This window comes from Myotis brandtii, unplaced genomic scaffold (assembly GCF_000412655.1).
Source record: "Myotis brandtii unplaced genomic scaffold, ASM41265v1 scaffold165, whole genome shotgun sequence".
Classification (NCBI taxonomy): domain Eukaryota; kingdom Metazoa; phylum Chordata; class Mammalia; order Chiroptera; family Vespertilionidae; genus Myotis; species Myotis brandtii.
This window is the reverse complement of record NW_005356042.1, coordinates 15,774,535-15,781,052: the sequence shown is the minus strand read 5'-3', so window position 1 is coordinate 15,781,052 and position 6,518 is coordinate 15,774,535.

Below are 6,518 nucleotides of genomic sequence, written 5' to 3'. Positions count from 1 at the left end.
AAAACATCCAATTTACAATAGTACCAAAAAGAATAAAATACTTAGGAATAAATTAACTAAGGTGGTGAAAGAATTGAACACTGAAAACTACAAAACATCAATGAAGAAAATTAAACAAGACACAAATGGAAAGACACCCCTTGTTCATGGATTAGAAGATTTAATATTGTTAAAATGTCCATACTTCCAAAAGCAATCTAGAGATTCAATGCAATCCCTATCAAAATCCCAATGTCATTTTTTACAGAGATAGAAAAACAATACTGAAGTTAAATATGGAACCACAAAAGACCATGTGTGAATAGACAAATCACTCTTGAAAAAGAAGAACAAAACTGGAGGTATAACACTTTCTGATTTCAAAATATATTACACTAGAGGCCCGGTGCACGAAATTTGTGCACTGGTGTGGGGGGGCGTCCCTCAGCTCAGCCTGTGCCCTCTCACAGTCCGGGAGCCCCACGATCGATCGCCCCAAAGCGGTAGGCCCCGCCCACCCAGCTGGGGCTCCGTGATGGATTGCCCCTGCAGAGGGAGGCCCCGCCCACCCGCCACAGCATTGGGCCTCCCTCTTTGGGGTGATCATGGAGCCCCCCGATTGATCACCCCGTCGGCCAGTGGCCTGGGCCTCCATCTGCAGGGCAATCATTGGGTGATGGCCGGGCCCCTGACCAATCGCATCGCACCCACCTTGACTGGCCTGGCGCCAGTGGGTGTCATAGTGTGGTCGTCTGAATGGCCATCCGGATGGTCGTTCAGCTGTTCGGGCATTCAGTCGATTTGCATATTATGCTTTTATTATTATAGATAACCATAGTAATCAAAACATTATGGCACTGGCCATAAAGGCCCACATATAGACCAATGGAATAGAGAGCTCACAAAGAAATCCGCACTTGTATGATCAACTGATCTTCATCCAGGGTGCCAAGAATACACACTGGGGCAAGGATAGTCTCTTCAACAAATTGTGTTGGGTAAACTGGATATCCACATAGAAAAAGAAATTTAAATTGGCCCGGTCAGCGTGGCTCAGTGGTTGAGCCTCAACCTATGAACCAGGAGGTCACAGTTCAATTCCTGGTCAGGGCACATTCCCAGGTTGTGGGCTCGATCCCCAGTGTGGGGCGTGCAAGAGGCAACCAGTCAATGATTCTCTCTCATCATTGAGTTTCTATCTCTCTCTCCATCTCCTTTCCTCTCTGAAATCAATAATAAAAAAATATATATATATATTTTTAAATCAACTAAAAATGGGTTAAAGACTTAAACAAGAGACCTGAAACTATAAGACTTTTGAAGCTTTGGGACACTGGTCTGGACCATGACCTCATGAATATGGCGCCAAGAGCGCAGTTAACAAAAACAAACAAGTAGGATTATATCAAACTAAAAAGCTTTGGCACAGCGAGAGAAACAATCAGTAGAGTGAAAAGGCAACCTATGAAATGGAAGAAAATATTTTCAAACTACATATCTGATTAGGGATTAATCCCCAAAATATATAAGAAGCTCCTACAACTCAACGGTAAAACACACACACACACACACACACACACACACACACACACACACACACACATCAAAAACCTAATAACCATATTTTTAAAAATAATCCTCACTTGTGGATATTTTTCCCATTTATTTTTTTTAGTGAGAGTGAAAGGTGGCTGGGGGAGAGAAACATCGACATAAGAGAGACACTTCGACTGGTTGCCTCCTGCAAGTGCCCCAACTGGGGGCCGGCATGGAGCCTGCAACCGAGGTACGTGCCCTTGATCAGAATTGAACCCACCACCCTTTAGTCTGAGGGCTAACATTCTAACCACTGAACCAAACCGGCTAGAGCTAATAACCAGATTTTTTTAAATGGGTTAAGAACTTGAATAGCCCTAACCGGTTTGGCTCAGTAGATAGAGTGTTGGTCTGCGGACTGAAGGGTCCCAGGTTCGATTCTGGTCAAGGGCATGTACCTTGGTTGCGGGCACATCCCCAGTAGGGGGTGTGCAAGAGGCAGATGATTGATGGTTCTCTCTCATCAATTTTTCTAACTCTCTATCCCTCTCCCTTCCTCTCTGTAAAAAATCAATAAAATATATTTTTTAAAAAAAGAACTTGAGTAAACACCTTTTCCAAGGAGACATACAAATGACCAACAGGTATATGAAATATCATCTCACACCTGTCAGGATGGCAGTTATAAAAACCCCACATACCACAAAACCAAAAGACAGCAAGTATTAGTGAAGATGTGTAGAAATTGGAACCCTTGCACGCTGTTGGTGGAAATGCAAAATGGTGCAGTCACTGTAGAAAACAGTATGGAGGTTTCTCCGAAAAATTAAATGTAGAACTACATTATAATGTAGTAGTTCTACTGGGTATTTATCCAAAAGAATTGAAATTAGGATCTCAAAGAGCTAGCACTCCCATTTTCACTATAGTGCTGTTCAAGATAGCTAAGATGTGAAAGCAATCTAAACATCCATTGCAGATGAAATGATCAAGAAAGTGTGGCCTATACATATAATGGAATACTATTCAGCCTTTAAAAAGAAGGAAATTCTGCAATATGCAATAACATGGATGAACCTTGAGGACATTATGCTAAATAAAATAAGCCAATCAAGAAAATACTGTATGACCCACTTATATGAGGTATCTAGAACAGTCAAATTCATAGAATCAAAAAGTGGAATGTGCCCTAGCCGGTTTGGCTCAGTGGATAGAGCGCCAGCCTGAGGACTGAAGGCTCCCAGGTTCGATTCCGGCCAAGGACGCGTGCCTGGGTTGTGGGCTCGATCCCCAGTAGGGGGTGTGGGGGAGGCAGCCGATCAATGATTCTCTCTCATCATTGATGTTTCTATCTCTATCCCTCTACCTTCCTCTCTAAAATCAATAAAAAAATATATATATTTTTTAAAGTGGAATGGGCGTTGCCAGGAAGTAAAGTGGAATGGGGAGAAAACAGGAAGTTACTAATCAATGGGCATAAAGCCAAGCACAATGAATAAGCTCTTGAGATCTGCTGTACAACACTGTATGTATAGTCAACAATAACATACTGTACATTTAAAGAGTTGGCCCTAGCTGGTTTGGCTCAGTGGAAAGAGCATCAGCCTGTAGACTGAAGGGTCCCAGGTTCGATTCCAGTCAAGGGCACATGCCCGGGTTGTGGGCTCGGTCCCCAGCAGGGGGTGTGCAGGAGGCAGCCAATGAATGGTTCTCTCTCATCATTGATGTTTCTTTCTCTCCCTCTCCCTTCCTCTCTGAAATCAATACAAATATATTTAAAAAAAGACTTGTCAAGCAGGTAGATCTCATGTTAAGTGTTCTTTTCACAATAAAAAAGAAATAAAATGGATTATAAAGAGAATACAGTGAACAATCTTATGCCAACCTAAATGAGATAGACAAATTTCTAGACACAAATTACCTAATCGACTCAAGAAGAAATAGAAAGTCTGAACAGACCCATAACAAGTAAAGACATTGAACCAGTAATCAAAACCCTCCTAACAAAGAGAAGTCCAGGCCAGATGGCTTCACGGTGAATTTTACCAAACATTTTAAAATGAATTGATACCAATCCTCTCAAACTCTTCCAAAAAGAGAAAAGGAGAGAAGCTTTCTAACCCATTTTATCAGGCCAGCATTACCCTGATACCAAAGCCAGACAAAGACGCCTCAAGAAGGAAAACCACAAACCAATATCAGTGACAAATATAGATGCAAAAGTCCTCAAACAAATACTAGAAAACTGAATCCTAAAATATGAAAGGTTTATACACCATGATCAAATGGCATTTTTTCCCCAGGAATGCAAGGGTGGCTCAACATGTGAAATCAATGTAATAGATCACATTAATAGAACAAAGAAAAAACCCATATGATCATCTCAGTTGATGTAGAAAAAACATTTGACAAAATTCAACACCCTTTCATGATGAAAACATGCAGAAAACCAGGAATAGAAAGGAACGTCTTCAAATGATAAAGGACATTTATGAAACACCCTCAACTAACATCATACCTAATGGTGAAAGACCAAAAGCTTTCCCTTAAGATCAGGAACAAGACAGGATGCTTGCACATGGTCACCACTGCTATTCAACATTTACTGAAACTTCCAGCCAGAGCAATTAATTAGTCAAGAAAAAAAAGACATCCAAATTGGATAAGAAATTAAAATATCTGTTAGCGAATGCCATAATTTTGTATGAAGAAAATGCAATAAACCACAAAAGTTTTTATTGTAGTTAATAAATGAATTCAGCAGAGCTGCAAGATACACAATTAACATACAAAAATGAGTAATGTTTCTATACACCAGCAATGAAAAATACAAAAAAGAAATTAAGAAAACAATTCCATTTACAATAGCAGCCAAAAGAATAAAAAACACTCAGGAATTAATATAAGTAGGTGAAAAGACCCGCACAAAAAACATTGCTGAAAGAAATCAAGGAGCTCTGGGAATAAACACCTGGACCCACCTCACACTCCTCCATCCCGCCAATCTCTTGCCAGTGCCTGTATGTGTAGAACCGGCAGCCAATAAGCCAAAGAACACAGATCAGCTCACAGAGCACTGAGTGGGATGGGGAAAGATGGAGAATGAATCTGGAGAGCAAATGGAAGGTATCTAGCACATCTCATCATTTCAATATCTGATGTCTTTGTGGGTGCTTTTCTGTTGCATGTTGTTTCCATCAGCTTTTACTCATGGTGCCTTCTTTCCTTGTGTCTTGTTTTATTTTTATTGTAAGCATATAGCCCTTGGAATTTTATCCATGGGAATATTTTGAGGGCTGGATTGAAGTTGCATTTCTCCACAGACATTTGTAAATGCTTCTTCTGAGAGCCCTGTGACTTTACCAGCCAGGAACACCTTACACCAAATATATATATCCCTAGCTGGTTTGGCTCAGCAGACACCTGTGGACTGAAGGATCCCGAGTTCGATTCCGGTCAAGGGCACATGCCTGGGTTGCGGGCTCGATCCCAGTGTGGGGCGCGCAGGAAGCAGCCGGTCACTGGGGCATGCCAGCCAGGCTACAGCAAATTTTTGACTCAAGGTGTTTCAGACTAACCAGTTTGCATGAACTCAGGCCTTAGACCTCCGTGAGGGCTATGGTGGTTCTATGTCCTCAAAAGAGCCTTTCTCTGCTCCCTGCAGGCAATCTTACTTGCAGTGCCCTGGAAGGTGGGTTATTTCTGGTTTGGTCTTACCTTGAGGATATAGAACTGCGGGGTGTGTAGCAGACACATCTGATGATCCTTGTCAGATCCCTCTGTCCAGCTCTGGTCTTCACCTCAGGTGTGGTGGAAGGTTCTGCTTTAATTTCAGCCATAGTTCTGGTGTGTGGTTCCTAGCAAGCTCACGTGAGCTTGTGCTGACTGCATCCACTTCAGGTGCACACATCCATCTTTCTGCTCTTGCTCCAGGACCATTGTCAAAGCCAGGGCAGCCCGTAAGTGAGGAGGCAGTTGACACCCATGAAGACAACCCTCAACTCACGGGAGAGAAAGCTGGTGGACAGATGTTCCAGGCTCTTGCCTTTTGGGTGGACCATTCTGGCAGGTCTCTGTCTGCTTCTCAGGATGCCCCTGCAGAGTCTGTAGGGGAAACTGACATCCTCATTCTTACATGGCTGCCCTGCTTTCCTTTCTAATCCTTCCCAATCACACACTCCTTATTTCTGCAATTGCCTCCCAAATAAACTACCTGCATCCACGTTCCCATTCTAGGTTTTGCTTTTTAGGGAACCTGAATGAAGACATGATCCCCACTTTATACTTTTGCCAAAACAAGATTCTTTTCTTCTTTTTCTTACCATTTCTTCTTTTTCCCCCCAGTACCAGCTTATAAGGTGTCTGAGGTGGAGTGAAGATGACAGTCCTAGCATTTTCCAAATCTCACATCCATCCTATAGCATCTTTAATAGATCAATTTTACTCATGGTGCTGTTATCACCTCACTGTAAAGAAGATCCAGTCAATCTTTTGCAGCCATCATATTGTTATAGAAAGTTAGAACTGGAAAGTTCATATACCCAGTCTCAGCTTCCTCTCAGAAGCCTAAACTGTAGATGACACAAAACAGTAAGTCAAGAGACAGGTCAGGTGGAAAAGTGCTGGAATTTTACAATCACAGCCATCTGATCCCAAAACAGTCACTATGAGGGCAGTCACAAGAGGGCAGAGCCTCCTCCTATCACCAGAGGGCAGCAGAGGCCAGGGAACAGGTGGAGAAGCAAAGACCGAATAATGAATGTAAAACTGTCAGAGATCTGATAGAGGCAAGACTCATATTTATTGGCGCCTGTTACAAGCTGGGCATTGTGCTGGCACAATAAGAAATCGTACAAAGTTCAAAGGCAAGGATCTGAGGCCAGAGCCAATGGAGAAGCGGAACAAAGTCCAGTTAAGAGGGCAGTTCTTCAGGTCAGCCAGGAAATGCTCAAAGACCGCAAGCGTGTCTGGAAGTACAACGCCAGAAAGAAACGTGTGCAATG